Here is a 20,505-nt window from a genome sequence, read left to right as displayed (position 1 = left end):
GCTATCAAGCAAACTGGGAGCTGGTCACGTGAGTTCATTACAATAATACCCGTAGATGTTAAAGAATGCTACTGAATTTAATTTTGATTTTGTTATAATTTGTATATATAGATTTAAGTTCAACTTTAAACCTCTTAGTATAGCTTTAAATGTTTCAGGAGTATCCAATTAAAGCATTAAAGAACAATGTCATTTGAATTGCGGAAAAAGATGTAAAGACATGAATGATCATCGTAGTTATGTACACAACTTATTAAGCAGCTGTGAGATTATAATTCTAATAGTCTCATGGCATATACAGTTTTTGAAAATCTCTCTGACTCACGGGCCATGCAATTAAATTAAATTAGTTACAGTAATCATCCCAGAAAGGTGGAGATGAGGTCTTTGCCAGCTGGGTTGATAGCTTACCATTCAGTATTTTCATGAGGGTGGCAAAGGGGGGGGGGGGGGGGGGGGGTACCAATCACGCATCACACTGAATTTTTCTATCAAATCATGTATCATGGAGAATTGTTTTCACCAATATGTGTCACGTAAAAAGAAGTAAGTACATTGCCAATTCTACTTTCTCGACCCTAAAAGTGTCGTTGAAAGGAGAGCTCTGCCGATTCAACCACAGAATTGCATCAGCAAATATTCCAAACATTTTCCCCTAAAAATGACAATTATTTAAGTTAAAAGCCGATGTTTTGGTGTCATCGTGACACCAGTCTCAAGGCAAAGTGAATAAATAATGTGAAGATTTGGGTGATGGACAAAACACTGACCCCTAGTCCATGGACTACCCTAATGGACTACCCTAATGGACTACCCTAAAATGGACTACCCCTGAAAAATACTATTTCAGATGAGTGGTATGTTAAGAAGCTCCACAGTGTTTTGGTGTTTTGTCCATCACCAAAGATTTGATTTCTATACAGACTCTACAAATTAGCATAATAACAAAGGATCACAAGTTCTTCAAGTAAATATCTTTGCGCAAATCGAGTCTGTTTGCATGTTTAGGGATGGTTTAAGTCTTCTTATAAAAAACATCTCCTTAATTACAGTGTAGGTAATCAAATTTGTTAAAACATTTAGTAAGCACGTGAAATTGTCCTGAAAGACAAGGAGGTATGTTCGAGTTACAAATATGTTCACTCAAATAATGTTTACAAATTGACAACGATTTTTGTTTGTGTCTAACAATGCAATTGTGGAGGTGACCACGAGTGTAACCAATATATCCTGCATCACACATGTTACATTGAAATTTATAAACTAGGCATTGTTGGTTAACAGTGGCTGGCTTGACTTGTCAGACTTAAAGGACTTTGTTGAGTTTTCTGCTGATGAACACAGGCTGAATTGTGGTGTTGATATTTGAGCTGAGGTCTGTGAGACGTTTCTTCACTGCATTAGCAGAGGCCTGATCTTTAAATGGTATGATAACTTGGATGGTGGGTGTGGTCATTTTGGTTGATGGAATGTGCTGCTGGTCTGCTACCTTGGAATCTACGAATTGCATGACAGCCAAATTATATAAGTGCGTCGGGTACTTAAGCTCTAAGAATACGGTTTCAAGTCGATCGCATTCTTGTGAGAAGTACGACCAGTCAGAAGATATGCGGTAAGCTCGATCTAACGTGGTGGTAACTAGCCTGTGCTTGTACCGATTATCCATGTGGCTCTCGTAGTGGAGTAAGAAGCCTGTATTAGTTGGCTTTACGTAGACCTTAGTCTTGATTCTGGGAGCTAAGTTTAACAGTTCAACACCGATGAAAGGAAGCGAGGCATTCCTTTCCACTTGGAAAGGAATGTCTCCCTTGAAGAATGTGTGATCCTTTGTTATTAATATGCTAATTTGTAGAGACTGTGTAGAAATCAAATTATTTATTCACTTTGCCTTGAGAATTAATGGTGTCACAATGATGCCGAAACATCGGCTTTTAACTTTAATATTCACCTGCTTATGTTTTAAGAAATCGTTATTGATCAAATTGACAATTATTTGCATGGGGGATTGGGATATTCAGTCTGTATCCAGGAGGCTCCTGGATAATCTGGGAGAGTTGGCATGGTCTGTGCACAAGCTCACGATGAGTGCGAAATATATTAGGGCGAGCAAAGTGAGCCTAGTGGAATGAGATTTTTCTCTCTTCAGACCACTCTCGGCTATCTCCACTCACCCGTTTTGTTTTTCCTTCCCCTGTAACACAATTGGGAGCCTGCTCACAGGCTAAGTTGGCAGAGATCTTGTATGCGAATTAAAGAGATATCTACACCACCATTGCCACTCTTTGAAATACAGGCAATATTTGTGTCAAAGCTTTACCCCTGCAAATCCTCCTCTGTACAGCAACTAGTACACAAACTTTTTCCTTGAGTAGTCTCTCATTGCTTACACAACTGTCTTCTCCAGCAGCATAAAATGACACCAAACTCTAACATCTCTTATCGTTTCAGCTGTTTAAGACGACATTCTTTCAGACCTTTCATACAATAGCGGAATTCAAATATGGTCTGATGCACTGCCAAAAATGATCGGTTGACACAATGGACAAAAACAGTGAAGCTCATAGTCCTAATGCAAAATTTAACTTTTTTCAATTGACTTATTCCTATTGTGGCACAATTGTTTGGATCTATAATAACAAGCAAATGAAGATCAAAGGAATCACTCAGAGGGCAAGAAAAGGAAGAAAAAGACCAGAAAATGATGTCACATCTACCACAATTTATTGATCTTTTCAGTAAGATTCTGCTTACTATCTACTTTGAATGAATGGTATGAACGTTTACTTGTCACAGAAATCTAACTGGTAAATCAAGTGTCATGTGCTTGTAAAATAGCAAATCCTGCATCACATTATGATGTCCTGTCCCATGTCACACCGCTAATTTGGTCTCGATCACGCGTCACGCCGCTAATTTTGGGGCAATCATGCGTCATGCAAAAATCCTTTGCCACCCTCTTTCATCTTTTCAGAAAAGACAAATTTTTTAAACAAGTTTATAAACTCTGGTGTTAACTCTTCTCTTTCCTTAATCTCTTCCTGTTGTTTTATGAGTGAAACAAACAAAGTCTACTTGTGGGTAGGATCTGATGAAAATCTGAATGTGACTAGTTAACCGCATGACCATGGGCCAAGCGTGGTTCATGTTCTACCCGTGGTTTTTTTTTTTTTTTTTTTGTCGGTGACCAGACCCAAACTTTCTCTTGGCCAAATATTGAATCACGCAACCTGTGATGTATATTCACCAAGAGCTGTTGAAACATTAATACAAGGACAATGTTATGGATATTGTTTTCTTGATTTGTGTGTAAAATATATTTTCTTTTGGTTTTATCGAAACATTGGATTCGAAGGGAAATAATAAATACGCTAAAAATGCTAAAAAGGGTATTACATCAGCCATGGAATGCGCTGACATTACAGCTTTCATTTTCGCTACATGACAAATAAGATCGTGTTTACTTTGCAAGTTTATTTCACCAGAAGTGACAGTCATTAATTTATTTCCAATTTTGCGAGTATTTCTTGTGGGTTTCAGCAAATGAAGCGAATTCTTTGCACCAATCACAGCTGACCTTTGTGATATAAATGACACCGTGCAATCAGTTGACCTTATCACCTGAAGAAGACTAGCAGTAAGCAGTCGAAACGTCGGGATCTACATCTAAAGTGACTACATCGTATGACAAACAATAATACACTTTATTATTGCATCTACCACGATGAATAACAACCACCTTTTCCTCGACATCGAATTCTTTGGCTGTTTCATTGCAGCGAGTTAAGAGATTTGAAGAAAAATTAAATATTTGCTGGGGTAAACAAGATCTTGCCAGAACTTGCAACATTTAAGTCAGTGCTAGGGGAAATAAAATTAGCCGTGGATAGTGAAAACCCTCTGATTGAGTGACTAGTGTGATTACTTCAAAGCAGAAACAAATTAAATTTTGACTTTTCAGGAGGAAAGCTGTTTATTAAAAGTGTTATTAAAAGCATGACACTTGTTTCCTGTAGTATCATTCATGGGCATATCCCAAGCGAACTTCCAGATTATGACCATTACATCATCATAGATAACACAAAGGCTAAGAGTGATGGTGCAATAAGTTATAACACAGTTTGTGTTGATCAAGTGATGTGTTTACAGTAATCAATGAATCATCAAGGACTGCTTTGGAATGTGCACTGCGTTGTGACTGTAGTATTAACAAAACAGTTAAATTTTAAAAGCGCGGTTATAAGATCTAAAAGATCTTCTTGTTATAGTAGATTTCACAACTAACTTTCTTTTCTAATGTGCAACCAATTTTTCACAGTGGTACTACTAACAGTAGAATGTCACTGAACAGTGCTGGAAATTAGAGTTCGCCCACTTGCCAGTGTGAGTGTAAAAAATGTCGGGCAAGTACAAATCATCGATCACTCACCCCTTTGGCGAGTGCGATTTTCATTTTTGGGAAATCATTTAATAACGCTCCTTTTTATTTTCCATTTTGCTAAGATTATCTCTGAACGAGGACTTACCAGTGCTTTTTTTTAACCTTTTTGGGGTCTTATCCGTGCATTTCATGCATACAGTCCCCTAAGTGAGAGGCAGATCTGGATTGTCAGTCAGTCAGTATGTCAGTCAGTCACATTGAGGATGAGATGACATGTGACAGACCTCTTGGGAGTATAAATAGTCTGGCAGGCAGATTGGGTACTAGTATTTTTGAGTTGTTTCGTCGGCCATTGCTTCTGGCGTAACGTTGTTGTTGTGTAATTGCAGCCATTTCACCTATTTTGTGAAAATTTAGAAGAGATTTCCCTCGCAATTAGTTGTAATTGTTCAACGTAAGCTATTTCTGTTTCAAAATTGCTCTGTTGTGCTGTTTATGATTTCATGTCGAAAATTTTTTATGTCTGCCTTCGTTGTTCTTTGTTATTTCAGTTAGGTGATGGAATGAGTTTCCTCGGTGATATGGGAAATGTTTGCTCACGCAAGCCAAGTTGTCAAAATAAGCCTGTGACTGGCACATTCTCAAAACCTGCAGCACCTACTGCGAATGTTAGTAGGTTAGTCCTGAGCACAATATTGGAGAAATAATATGGAAATAAAATTGTCCAGTTATTAATTTGTTTGAACCCAAATTGGCTCGGAGGGAATAAAGTATTTGCTGAAAAAATTGTGTGACATGAATAGAAACTGAGTTAATTAGCCGTAAAATGTTCTTCATCTCAGCGCATCATTTTCTGAAGAGAACAAAACACAGAATAAAGTATTTTGAAATAGTCCGGCAAAAGGTGAGTTTTCGTTCTGTTCAAATGGCACTGCAATAAATAGGACTGTATTGTTTATTTTTCTAGTTAAGTGCTACCATAATGAGAGAAAGAATATTTAATTTATTAGAAGCAAAGTCCCGACGAGATGGTTATCAGACAACGTGTGCATGTCATATAGACAAATACGTTTGCTATTGAAAGAAGCCTAAAATTCCGAACATGAGGTTAAAATATGAGGGAAACTTGAAATAACCTTTTTTTCAAATAATTTTATGTGAGATAAAGCCAAGAAAGCACCACAATATCGAACATTTCAACACCAAATTTATCGGCTAGACAAAACATTGCTTCTGAGGCCCGTGTCAGACGGGTCAGGCGGGTTAACCTTACCTGGAGTGTTTACAAGGGAAAACATAACCTGTCTGCCAGTGTAACCCTAGCATGCAGACAGGGTAACCCACCTACCCGAGTAACCTTGGCTGCCTTGTAAACACAAAGAAGAAAACAAGAGGAAATGTGTGAGTGCTAGGGTAATTAACCCTCTCTCCTTGTAAACAGGCCCTTATTCTCACTGGGTTTTTAAGTTTTAAAAAGACAATTGTATAACAGTACACTTTATGAAATAACTCCATGAAGAAAGAGATGAAAATGTTTTTTTATTGCCTCCTTATGGACAAAATACAAATACAATACAGTAGAGACACAATACATACATACATACCAGTAGCAGATTCAGACCTTGAGCTAAGGAAGGGAAAGGGGGAAGCTGGCCCAGGTTTTTTTGCTTGCCCTTCTGGCATTTCCTCGTGCTATTTTTTTTTTTCACCCAAAATAAGGGGGGTAGGGCTCCTCGGGCCCCCTCCATTAGATATGGCACTGCATGCACACTTTATTGCAACTCCCTACAAGGGTTTTTCAGTTACAAGACTACACAACTATCATAGAAAAATAACTAAAAAATAACCAAGTAAGTAAGGTAATAAATATGCATTAAAAACTTAGTGAAATACAATGAATTGGATTAATTTTACTTTTTACAAATTCATAGATTAATCAGAAAAAAGTAGGTAAACAGTTCTTTTCCTAAAAACTTTGACAGAGTCTGAAGATATAACATAGTCTCTTAGATTATTCCAGAGCCTAGCACCGCGGTAGGTGAAAGACTGCTGTCCAGTGGCTTGACGGCACCTTGAAATTTTCAGTTGACTGAGTTGTTTAGTATTTCCAGTGTGAATTTGTGAATGTAGATTAAGTAGTCAGGGAAGAGTTTATTAATACAGTTAAAGATCATTACAGCATTGTTCAAGTAAAGCCTGTCATTAACCCATTGACTCCTAGAGCTTTTTGCCAAAAACACATTTTTTGGACATTTTGGAGATTTTCAGGCTGGATAAAGGCTAAATTAGCTCCGATCTACTCAAAAGGCATTTGCAATCTGACAACATGCCTTTCTTTCCACTAGCATTGCGTTTTACGACATTTTTGCTTGGGCATGCACAGAAATCAAAATTTTGAGTTTTTGGACGAGAAAGTGAACTACATCTTTAGGCTTTTCGATTTTTTTTTCGTCTTTCCTTTTTCTCCCTTTCTTTTCTTTTTGTTGCAGTGATTGACCTTTCTACTGGGCTTGCTTCCAGTTTAAAACATTCTGAGAAAGCATCATCGAGACGGGCAATTTTTGCCATGGAGTAGCCATGTGTAGTGGCAGCAAATTTTGCTCTGAGTTTTTCACTCAACTTTTTGAGCATTTTTGTGCATATCTCAGGCTCCATTGGGCCAATCACTCTGATCTGGGTATCACTGGAAAGATCTTTTCCTCCTGCAGAAGCTGAGCATACATGTAGGTAATGCCAATTTTGGTCAAAGGTGATGACATCAGAAGTGGAAGAAAGGCCAAGGCTCGTCATGGCCGGTTATGGCCAGCACAGTAGTCAATGGGCTAACAGGCACCCAATTTAGGTATACAATGTGCAGAGTACTGAGGCAAGTGTGATATGCATGGTATCAAATAAAAAGAAGTGAAGAAGAAATAGAAAACATCAAGGAAAAAAACCAATAGTAAGGCAGGTGAAACTTAAATGAAATATTTCCACTTATTATTGAAATCTTCTACTTGTTTGTTTTTAGAGCTATTTGTTTGAGTGAGTCAATCCTCCCTAACCTTTTTGCCATAACATTTATATGAACACTGGATCAGAGAATAACAACAATTAAGAGTGGGAAAATCATCAACAAATGTACACAATGATAAATTAATAAAGATGGTAATTTTTTTTTACACAATGCGGCCCCACATTGCATCTCAGAGAATTACATTTCAAACATCTTCCCATTGGGAGGAGGCAACCCTCTCCCATACTCTCCCCAAACGATGCACAGTACACGTCTTGCCAAGCCACTTTGCGGCACGTTTTTGACACAAACCTTCGCCACCTACATTTTGGATGGAACCTGCTACTCAAAAAACAACTGACAACCCCGCAGTACTCAGTTGTTGATGTTGTTATGTATCTAATCAGGCTTAGTCATTATAGCAGGAAAACCTCTTGACATGTACAAGTTCACTTGACATGTGCAAATAGTGCCGAGTTCAGGGAGTTAAAACTCACATGAGACAATGCACAAAATAGGGCTAAATTGAGAGATTGTTGTTATGCATGTTATGTCCCATTACGACTAAGAGCCAAATAAATAATTATTATTAGAGGATAAAGTAAGTAAACACACAGTATTCTGGTATAAATTTCCCACTTAAAAATTGTAACGACTTGTCTATCTTCTCACTTGTAGCAATTCCACACCCAGATACTGACATTTGAAAACAGCATTCCAACCGAAAGGATTAAAACAAAGCATAAGACCCCAAGTACGCATTGCGGACCTATTTTTTATCTTCTGGGGTGCCCAAATAATTTGCCAATAATAGTGTTTCAAAACTAGACAAAATGAAATAAACTATATGGCCTTCCCCCAATGATAAGTTACATAATGGTTTCATGTGTATGAAGTAACACTGCTGGTGTCTAGTTGAGTCAACAGTAATTAGTGAGTGGGCACACGAGATGAACAAGGACGTTTGCCTGCTAAGAAACGGATGTCGCAAAAACTTTATTTCCATTCGAATTTCAGTGTAGCATGGGAGTGCTAGTATCTCCAAACAAAGAAACTACAAAAAGAAAAATACTCTATGCTATCAAGTAAGTCTATGTTTACTTAATAACTACATCACTAACTATTTAATAACCAAGAGTGAGGTCGTTACTGGAAAATCTCAAACTGAGGCCTTGCCGTATTGACTGAGTGATGGCGAGGTCAATACAGTAGGCCAAGGTTTGAGATTTTCCCGCAATGACCGAACGGTTGAGGTTATTAAGTTGTTTATTATATGGCCCATGAATTAAAGAAAAGAAAAAAATTATTTGAGTGGAAGTCGTCAGTTTACATCCAGTGATGCGCGCATTTACCGATTCATTCATCGTCTCAAACCCAGGACAAAACTACACAGTCAGTGAACTTCATCCCTGTATTACGTATTCCATAAAAATACACACTTCTTTACAGGAAAAGTGATTGTCACAGCCTTAAAAAGGTGTTTTAGTATCGTGGTGCCACAAGTTGATGGGGGAGTTTTTCCGACTTTGTGCCGAAACGTCAACGCACATGGAAAGACAGAAAGTGCTTCAAAATAGTCGAAACCAACAATCTTTCGGTGAAACAAAATACTAATGCTTCACAATGCACTGCTCAGAATAACTCGATCTTCGCATTCGCTTTCGACACCATATCTTCGCCTTCTTCATTCTGGGATTTATGGATGAACTTTCAAGCCTTGTGAATGTCTAAAACTTCCTGCAGTTATTAGAAACACTGCTACCGACAGAAACCACCCACTTGTTTAGATCTGATGATCCTGGAAGCTGATTTACCGTTGCTTGTGTAAAGCGAAGGAACATATTTGATGAGAACTGTGACAGACTTTAATATTTCTGTAATTGTTGTGACTATTAGATGATATCTTATAAGTTTCTTCGTTGTGTTCTGCGCAGGATGCATGACAGATCTGCCAATGGTGTTTTTCACTTAGCGATTTTACCTTTACTCAAGACTCGTCAAACTTTGATTGTTTTTCACTAGTGCCCGCCAAGGTTACCGGCTGGTAAGTCAAAAACGACTTCTATATAAATTTTATTAAGGAAAAATCTCTAAACTTTTAGCTACTTACTTTCTCTTACTGTTTTAAATTGGCTCTCGTCGTTTCTATGCGCTTGAATTTTCAGAGCCGGGCTCTTCCTAATTTGCATAATCCGTAATCGGCCCATGGGCATTACCGCTGCATAATGACCGTTCAGATCTCGCTCTTAGCCAATCAGAGCGCACGTTATATCGGCCACAAGCCAAAGCCATATAATAATATGAAATAATCAACAATATTTACAGCGAACATTCTGAATATTCAACATATGAAGCATTTTGAAATAAAATGAATTGTCTTATTTTTCAAGACCTTTAAACGTGAGCTTCCAAGCTACAAGTCTTGAAAGCTACAAGTCAAGTGGAATTTGTTCATTTGCCCTCAACTAGCTAGCTAGTTTGACATATAAACAAAAAAAAATTGTCTACAAATCTTTTAAGACATCAGTCTTCCAGGTGCCAACAAGTTGACTACTCCAAAATGTTTTGATTCTAGGGTGGTCCTTCATGTTTACAAGATACCAAAAAATGCATTATTTGTGAATCATTGTGGAGATTTTTGGAGGGTGGGGAGACATATTTCTGGACATGTGAAAATTACTTTAGGGAAGTGGATTTTGAGAGTCAAAATCAAATTTTAGCTTCCAACACTGCTAAACCTGACATTAGGTTGCTTTGCATGCTGGAAGGAGGGACTCCAAGAGCAGGTATGGCATTCGCAGACTGTAGACTACAATTAGGCTTAAATAGCACTCTGGTTGGCCTGAGTATCACTCATCAGGTTAGCCTGAATAGTGCTCAGGTTAACCTGTTTACAGTTAGCTCTCGTTAATGGAAATGGGAATATCAAAAAATACATAGTCTGCAGTCTGCAAAAGTCATGCACTGCCACAAGGGAAGGTTGCATGTGCATGCTGCTATTGAAGATTGAGTTTGCATTCAACTGGTGCAGTAGTGATGATCAAATATAATTATTATTGAGGACGGTGCCTGCTAACTACAAAGGTTTTTGCACCAGATTAGGATCATGCAGAAAAAGTAGATCTTTGCAAGTGCTATTGGAATCCACAAAGAAAAATGGGGGTAGCCACCCATTTTTTTCGAGATAATTTGCTTTGAATCTCAACAAAAATGCTGACATCAGTATTTTTCTGAAAAAAGGAAACAATATTAATTTTCTTCACAGATTTCCTTAGAATTTGCCTTTACATACAGAAAAGCAAATACATTTACAAAGATCTTAAGACTGTACATGGCAAATGGTAACATAAAAACCATATTTGGTACACATCCCAAACTCCCATAGGCTTATGATCAGTATAGACAAAATTCATACTTGGCCACCCCTCCCTTCAATAATTTAATTGTTATGCCCAGATTCTGGGAGACATGTGACCAGCCTGTGCCAGGGTGGAGGGGAAGTTGGGACTAACCTACTTGTGTATATAAAGGCGACTTGAGTTAAAAAATAGGTCCACACTGCATATTTGTGTGTGCATAGCGTTCTTTTTGCTTTTTTGAATTTTCCAGGTTAAGGAAATTAAACTGGGCTGCTTATTGGAAACACGCTTCTTTATCAGGATAGGGTGCTGTTTCTTCCCTTTCTTCCTCACTTTTTTTGCCACCTGATCCGTACCCCTTCCCCATTTGCACCTGCAACGCAGGCTGTATTTGACAACAAGTAGTCAGCTTACGCAAGTCCGTTAGTGTTGTTATGTCACTCTGGACCGTTGTCGCAGTGTTGCACCTTTTTTTGACGTGAAATATTTTCAGTTGTGACAGACCTTTAAAGAAAGGGAGGTTTTTTTATACCAATGAAGGTCTTTGGTTTATTATATGAGAAATAAAAATATCATGCTACATAAAGTCCCTGGGTACCGATTTGAGTAGTTCTAAAAATAACATGTAGTAAACATTAATGTGCCATAAATTAGGAGACATTGTGAAGAGAAGGGTGAACCCACAATGTGAATTTATTACCTGTTTTACCCATGAGAGCGTGAGATACATGTAAGAGCCAGAGGATAAGGAGAGAGACAGAGTCTTAACAAAGAATGATATGCATTTGACCTGGAAATTATTGTTGTTGCTGCGGAGCGACCGTAGGGAGCGAGCAGCAACATAATCAGGATTTAAGGGAAATATATGAGGGGCGACGAATTCTCGAATTCATCACTTTTTACCACAATGCATTGCATTTAACCAGAGTGCACTGCGCCACTTTTAACTAGAGTTCTCTGCGGCATTGCGCCAGGAAAGCACGAGGATGTCATACCGTACCGTCGTCTTTTGGCTTGAATTCCAGTGAGAAAGGTTAGTGGTAATGTTTTGCCTTGATTTACTTGTACTACGAGGTGAAGAAGCTCGTGCTTGACTTTTCCAACTCCCGCTTTCGTTTTTAATGCAGTATGTGAAAGTTTTACAAATCTGGACGCTTTCGATTTTCGTGATCTGTATCGTTTCATGTCCAAACATAAGTTTAGTTCACCATGTGCTTATCTTGTCGCGATCTCTTGATATGTACACATCACAAGTTGATGCATACAAGGACAGATGTTAAGTTACATTTTCGTTGTTGTTTTTTTCTTGCAGACAAGTTGGAAGTATTTATTTGATGCAAGGTGAGTTTGCAGAGTCAATTTTCTTTTTAATTCCAAGATCAGGCGCTTTCCTCAATTTTGTTTATGTCGACAACTTTTGAAAAAGAAGGGAGTGAAATGGACAAAGTCTGATTATAGCTTATTATTATGCATACCAGGACAAAATTGTAACTTAGATTTCCGCTTTTCTCTTTCAAAGAATTACAGATCTTTCGATTTTCTATCCAAGCATAATATAAGTTCAGAGCTCACCATGTGCTTATCTTATCACACCTCGATCTCCATCTGTTCGGGATCATGTACGAAGTTGATGCATACCAGAAAAGATTCCTACATGGCAGTGAATGTACACTCAGTTTTGTAACACCAGTTGCTCCCTTTTCTTGCAGAACTTTTTTTGCTGCAGATTGCATACACTTGTCATTTCTACTTATCATACCCACAATTTTTTCTACCGGAATTTCAGCAGCATCTGATCATATGTCTTAGCCTAAATTTCATGCAGTACCTTGACTAATATTGGTTGTCAACCTGAACATGGTTAATAATCTCTCTTGAAATAAACATACATAAGAACATGTTATATTGAAATCCTCAAGCAACTAAAATTACCCTATGGAATCCGTCAAAACCTGATACAACTTGTGGTATCTCTATCCAATTCACTAAAAAGATTACTACAATATTATCTACTTCCAAGATTCATATTCTTTTGATCTCATCAGTAATAACTCAATCTTAACGATTTTGTGCTTCCATTTCAGGACAAAGCATGGTTGGTTATTTACATAACCTCTCACCTATAAAGACAAGCCAAAACAAGAATCAATATTTCTCACTAAATTTCCAGACAAACTCTCAAGTGTATTGTGCTGTGTGCTTCTCTCCAGAGAAGCATTCAGTGCTCAAGCGCAAGCTTGAGTCTTCATCACCAGTCAGATAAACAAATTCCAGCTGAAGAAAAACCTGAAGACCGAAAAGGAAGAACTGATTCTCAACAAGAGAACAAGAATTGAAGATCCAAACGAAAGTGAGATGGATTGTGACCTTCAGAAAATAGAAGAAGAAACCGTGGAAGCTATAGACAACTCAATAGAAGAAATTCAGGAGAAACAAAACGATACCCTGGTAAACATTGCTGGCTGTGTCTTATTCAATGGCACAGCTGAAACTGTGGATGTTCGTGGAAAAACTTTAACCAAACAAGAAGCAATGTTTACAGATAACAGTGGTTCTCTTCGTCTGGTCTTGTGGGAACAAGATACAAGGAAAATGAAATCTAACCAATGTTACAATTTATCAAATGTTGCCATCAAAGAATTTAATGGCACAAACTATTTAACATTGACCAAATACAGCAATGTAACTGAAGCCACCAAACTGAATATAACTCGACACGATGATGTTCCAGACAACATACAACAAGTGCAAGTGCAATTCCCACCACACGGAATCAACTATGTTCAGTCATATCTAACCTGCAACAAGTGTCACTCAAAAGTCATAGACAGTGACAAGAAAATAATAAAATGCTCTGAGTGTGGCCTAACACAACTGAAGACCAAATGTCATAATAAAGTTATGGCAAGTATTCTGACAATCACTGCCAAAGACACAATGTCCTTAAATATACTTGATGATATTATTAAACAGCTGTATGCCATCAAAAGAGAACAGGACGCAGACTTCAAGAAAGAATTTCCAGACCTCAATGATGATGACATTACTGAGCTCATTCTTACTGTTATATTTTCCCTAAAATTTTACTCTAATTTTCAGAATTGTTGTAACCATTTCAATTAAAACATGTTACATTTGTCCCTAGTAGCACCTGGGAACTGCTGATTAATAATTATTGGTTTTATTGACGAGTAGGCATTATTACTTTTGTAAATGATAGGAGGAAACTCCACACAAAAACCCATTGCCATTGAGTTTTACTGAAAAGTTGTATTAGATTAATTTCTTGGAAAATCTTTTTGACCAATTCTTCACACTAATTGTCAAAATATTTGTAACCATTGTTATTAAAATACATTGTTGTTCTTGGTACAAGTGACACCCAAAGACTGCTTTCTGATATACTATTTATGTTTGTAATTTCAAAAAGAGTGATTTCACTTGACCTGTGAAACAGAGAATAACAACTAGTGCAAAATAGCTACAAGTAAACAAAAGAACACAATGGAATAATAGCCTGCAATATTCTACTACCTATTTCACAGGTAAAGTAAGATCATTCTAAAAGACATCAATATTTGGTATAACTTATGTTAAACCAAAGCATGCCACTGCAAAGGATGATTGGCAATAATAATACCCCCACCCCCCTAAAAAAAAGGCTACCCCACCCCCCTAAAAACAAGGCTTCCTCCGATACACCTATATGAAAATAACACTGCCTAAACAGATCAAATGTTCATACTGAATAACATTTGACAACTTGGACCTACTACGATTATAATTTACCTTCATTCTTCCACATATGTAAATTTGTTTTTCCCTAGGGAGTAGGCTTGTGATCTTCGTTTTAGAAACACTACACAATTTGTGACTACTTTCAGAAATAAATGACCATTAACACGCAAGCAGATGGATCAAAGACTAACTAATGTCGACATCAACAGAATGTGCCGCAGCATTACTATCTTTTAGATACCCTAGTTATAGTTTTGTATTTTGATTGTCACAGTAGGGTTTTGAGTCAGATGTTGTTAGCAGTCTCTGTTTTCCTCTTTGTGTTGCACTGAAGTTGATAAGATCTTGTAAAGAAAACCAGATGCTGAAGGCACGAACCTGAGAGGCTTGAATTGACCCTTTTCGACCCTATCAAGCGTCATTTTCTCCGAATTAGAACATGCAGGAAACAGAAACGCACCTCAACTAAACAAAGCGCTCCAAATGTAAACACTACCTAAAATTACTTGCGAGTGCCTTCCAGAATAACTAGCTTGTTCATTTTAAAACACAATGACATTTGTGCAATCACAATTGGAGTAATTTGGGAAACTTTAATTAGAAAGTAGTATTTTACGTATTTGGAGGAGTAGTATTCTTATCTTAAACTTTAATAATCCTTTTCAATATTTGTTTTGATATCCAATGTGTTGTGGCCAGTGTTTTACCTTGAAATTTGTTAAAACAAACAAGCTAGTTATTCTGGAAGGCACTGGCCAGTAGTTTTAGATCGTGTTTACGTTTAGAGCATTATGTTTAGTTGGAGTGTGTTTCCATTTCCTGCATGCTCTAATTCGCAGAAAATGACGGTCAAATCATGGACATCAAAAATTGTAGGGTTTAGATTTTCCTCCACATCATTTGTTTGCTTTATAAGTAATGGAATATACGCATTGTCAATAGCAACATCATTTGTGTCAACCATATACCCAGCCTGTTTTATGAAGCTCGATTAGGTGTAGAAATCTTCGTAGAGCTCTACAACTCTACAGTAGTATTTTGAATGTTTAAGCTCCATTTCTCTCGGATATGTGTACACCATAGAGGTGCAGTGGCATATAGTTATTGTAGCAAATGTTATATCACTTAGGGAATGTTGAGTGTTATTACGGATTGCAGTGTTTTAATAATCATTTACAATTTACAATTCTGTATTGAGTTTACCCTGACTACGCTCTACGCTATATGTTCTTCCACTTATGGTCAACGTGCGACGCTCTTAAAGCTCTTACACTCCATGTTCCACCATCTATGCTCTACGTATTATTATTTTACGAGTTTATCAGTTCAAGAATTTTTGGCTACTCTCTACACTAGCTTAGAGGCTTAAAAAACCAGTATGGTGATAAAAAATATTGGGTTGCGAGTGCGAGTTTCTTGATCATCTGCAATGCTGTAAGTTTTGTAATTGTAATTTAATGGCTTTCTTTATTATCTCATATATGTTAAAGTGTTATTACGGTTTACAGTATTTAATAATCTTTTTAATGTACAATTCTCTATTGAGTTTACCCTCTATGCCCTATGCTCTGCGCTTAATATATGTTCCACCATCTACATTCTACTCTCTATGATCTACCAGCTACTCTCTTCAATCTACACTCTACGCTCTACCATCTACCCTCTAAGCCCATCTACACTCTACGTTCTAGCAGCTACTCTCTTCGATCTACGTTCTGCACTCTATGATCTACCATCTACACTCTACTCTCTATGTTCTAGCAGCTACTCTCTTCAATCTACACTCTACAAACTTACCATCCACCATCTACCCTCTAACCCATCTACGCTCTACTCTCTACATTCTACCAGCTTCTCTCCGATCTACACTCTACGCTCATCTGCTTGGAAGGTTATTGGAAATTTTAATTTTTTTTTAGTTTTTTAATTTTTTAACGAAGACCAGTGAGCAGCACAAAGGAAGACTTCTTGTAGGATGACGTCTTATTTCTAATGCATTTTGTCTCTGTCTGAGACTTCTTCAGGGAATGATTATAACTGACATTGAACAGCATATATAGCACATACTGTAAGTGTGCCTAAGTTTAACTTCCCATGGGAGTGAATAACTGTTGAAACATGCTGTAAACAGACGTTACAAGAAATGCCTTAATGCATATGTTAATTATTGCGTGTTGTTATATTTTGAGGGCCATACAATTAGCGCTAATCATATGGACCCCTAAAACATACTATTTACATAGATGTGCTAAAGTTGTAGTAGATTTATAACTGACAATACAAGTGTGGTAAATGCCTCTGGGTAACCACTGGTGGTTCTGAGTTAAACCATTTATTCGAACTTGGAATGAACAGCAATCTCTATGACAAATTACGACCCTAAAAACTAGTAAACAACATCTCCATGTGGTCGCAAAACATCCACTAAGTATTCAAAGTCACGTGACCTAAGTATTCGCACTTCGAGTACACTATAACAAAATGTCCTTCACATCATACTCCCCCTTCTTGAGTGTGGCTCATCGACCCATCAATAGGAGTTTTGTGTGTTTCTAGCTTAAAGGTTCAATATAGTTCTAGTTCTCTTAAAGTTCACTATTGTTCTATTCTTCTGTGTCATCTTCTGTAAGGAGTTCTAATGGGCAGATTCTGGTGATTAGTCTCAACAATTCCTTGCGGCCAACTCTGACTTTGACAGCTCTAATGTGCTTGTCCTTTCCTGGACAGACCGCCTCGACTCTACCGAGCGGCCACTGCCCACACAGTGTGTCTGTTGCTACTACCAAGACTACATCGTTAACTTGGACATCTTTCTTACACAGAAAATTTCGTTTGGTCAACTGGAACTTCTCGTCTGGCAGATTCACTCTGTAAGTGAAGATTTCTTCCTTAGCCAACCACAACACACCAAGCGTCTTCATCGACGGCAAATTTCCTTTGTTTAAGTCCACCTCTGCAGCCCTGCAGTCTTAGCCACTTAACCTTTTGTCAATGACTTTGCACATCCATTTTCTTAAATTCTTCGCAGCTTCATACTGGATGATCTTTCTTACAAAGTGGGCAATTTGTGCTAACAGGCTTTCCTGAACCACTTGTCTGACCAAAGAATGTGTGTGAGCTATCTCTTTGTTTTCGTGCCAGCCCACATAGTGTCTCTGCCACAACAGTCTGGAATTCAGCTTCTTGTATGATCCACTTACGAAGTGTCTCAACACATTCCACTTTTTTCTGCTCAAACACCCATCACTTTCTTTCAGATTTACCACAACCACGTCCAGTAAGTCTGCCAACATGTCTAGGTCCTTGGCATTTCCAGGATGAATTGGTCAGAACTGGTCCAATTCCTCTAAGTGCAAATTGATCTGACGACGTTGACCACTGAATTTTCTCTCCAATCTGCTCTTGGTCACTTCATAGGCCTCGGCTGAATGTCCTAAGCTCTCAACTGCTGCCAACGCTTCTCCAGATAGGTACTTCTTTAGCTGCAACAATTTATACTCTGCAGTGGCTGGCACTTTGTCTACACAAGCCATAAATGCTGCCTTCCAGCTCCCATGCGACCACTTGTCTCCACTAAATACTGGAATAGAAACCCTCGTCAATTGTTTCCACATGTCTTTCCCGAGCTCATGTTTCAGTGACTCTTCAACAGTCTTCTCGTCTTCTTCTGGCTTAATATCCCTTTTTGGCGGGCTTGGAGGCAACTACTCAAGCTCCTCGTCTATGGCACCTTCGAGCTTCGAATATTTCTCTTTGCAATCTCCTTTTGCACGGGCTGATTCCTCCTTTGCCTCTCTAACTTCAGCTTCCATTTCTTTTTGACAACAGACATATTCTTCCTCCATCTTCTTTTGAGCACGCTTGACAGATTCTGCTTTTCCATGTAATTGCTCCTCCAGTTCGGTCACGTGGTGGCGAGCTTTCGTATCTTGTGAATGCAAATTATGCAATTTCCCGGAAAATCCCAATGCTCGACTCAATAATTCATCCTTATTGGCGTCCAAATATTCTTGTCCACTCTCTTGGGCCTTACAGAATTCTTTCTCGATTTCCTCAAGTTCGCGGCTTGTTTTCTCAAGGGTATACCGATCTCTAGCTTCCGAATACAACACAGCCAATGATGTCAAATCTTCAACAACATTCTCTTGGGCTTCATCAAGTTTTTTCCTCAACGCTCTTATTTCACGGTTACTTGCCAATCCATCTTCTAATTAATCCGCCAGCTGATTTTTTCATCTTGTGAATGGCGATTTCAACTTGGCTTTCTTGATCTTTTGCTCTTCTATTTTATCTGCAATTTCATCACGGGTATCTTCGTCATCATCTGTGCCCTTCACTCAGTCGCAGAGCTTCTTCTTCTTCGAATTTGATGGCATTTTCTTGAATCCGGCAAATTCGAGTAGCTGGTAGAACATAGAGAGTAGAACGTAGATGGGCTTAGAGAGAAGACGGTAGATCGTAGAGCGTAGGGCGTAGATTGAAGAGAGTAGCTGGTAGAACACAGAGAGTGGAATGTAGATGGTAGAACATATAGCATAGAGCGAGCACACAGAGTAGAGGGTAAACTCAACACAGAATTGTACATTAAAAACATTATTAAAATACTGTAAACTGTAATAACACTAAACATTCCCCATGCGCTTTAATACTTGCTACAATAACAGTAACCCTCTACGCCCGTACATAGAACTGTAGAAGAGCGTAGGGCATAGATGGTAGAGGGTAAACTCAATACAGAATTTTAAATCGAAAACGATTAAAACACTATAAAGCGTAAAAACACTTTAACAACACCTTAATATAAATGAGATAATTATGTGCAAGGAATATGCTACATATTGAAATCAAATGTTACAAAATAGGCAGTAACCATAGTAACAATACACAACTACGGTAAAAGCTATGAAGTAGGAAGTAATGTATCTTTCCAACACATAGGAGGAGACTGGTGATGAGAATTACATTCACAGTCAGCTAGATCTAACTAAGGGTATGGTTGATAATACAAACCCATTATAATAATATTTGTACGAATACATTTGTATATCAGTATATGTATATATCATATTATATACCTGCTACTTAGCTATTGAGAAAAATAATTATGACATGCTTTGCCATTTTTTGTAATGAATAGATTCGTTATTATTCTTTTTTGCAATTAAAAGTTCTGGTTTTCGAGTTTCTGTTGTTTTGACCTTCAGTAAGGATAGAGACGGCTTGATATTTTTACAATGACATACATAAATGGTACATTTCTCAAGAATGATTATGTGATTTAACAAACAATCCTTGGGTTGTCATCAGAGATACCAAAAAGAATCGTTATCTCATCAAGCTTATCAATTAGAATTTTCATATTGTAAGTATATTTAACCAAGAAACAAGAAGATCTTTAGATCTTATAACCACGCTTTTAAAATTTAACTGTTTTGTTAATACTACAGTCACAATGCAGTGCACATTCCAAAGCAGTCCTTGATGATTCATTGATTATTGTAAACACATCACTTGATCAACACGAACTGTGTTATAACTTATTGCACCATCACTCTTAGCCTTTGTGAAATCTGTGATGACATAATGGTCTTAATCTGGAAGTTTGCTGGGGATATGCCCATATGAATGGTACAAAAGGAAACGAGTGTCGTGCTATTAATAATGCTTTTAATAAACAGCTTTCCTCCTGAAAAGTCAAAATTTAATTTGTTTGTGCTTTGAAGTAGTCACGCTAGTCACACAATCAGAGGGTTTTCACTATCCACAGCTAATTTTATTTTCCCTAGCACTGACTTAAACATTGCAAGTTCTGGCAAGATCTTGTTTACCCCAGCAAATATTTAATTTTTCTTCAAATCTCTTAACTCGCTGCAATGAAACAGCCAAAGAATTCGCTTCATTTGCCAAAACCCACAAGAAATACTCGCAAATTTACAAATAAATTAATGAGCATCACTTCTTGCAAAATAAACATGCAAAGTAAACACGATCTTATTTGTCATGTGGCGAAATAAAAACTGCAGTAAAAAGATACC

The 20,505-nt window shown here is 37.7% G+C and overlaps 1 protein-coding gene and 1 pseudogene across 6 annotated transcripts in view; one reads left to right on the top strand and one right to left on the bottom strand.

The window, feature by feature from the left end:
- LOC145489634 (putative tRNA (uracil-O(2)-)-methyltransferase) overlaps positions 1-20,505 on the bottom strand; it is a 157,989-nt gene that overhangs the window by 112,510 nt on the left and 24,974 nt on the right. The gene's annotated exons all lie outside the window — the stretch shown is intronic.
- LOC145489310 (uncharacterized) lies at positions 12,795-20,486 on the top strand (annotated as a pseudogene).

The sequence above is a fragment of the Orbicella franksi genome, chromosome 6 (genome assembly GCF_964199315.1).
Source record: "Orbicella franksi chromosome 6, jaOrbFran1.1, whole genome shotgun sequence".
In the NCBI taxonomy this organism is placed as follows: domain Eukaryota; kingdom Metazoa; phylum Cnidaria; class Anthozoa; order Scleractinia; family Merulinidae; genus Orbicella; species Orbicella franksi.
This window is presented reverse-complemented; position numbering and strand designations above follow the sequence as displayed.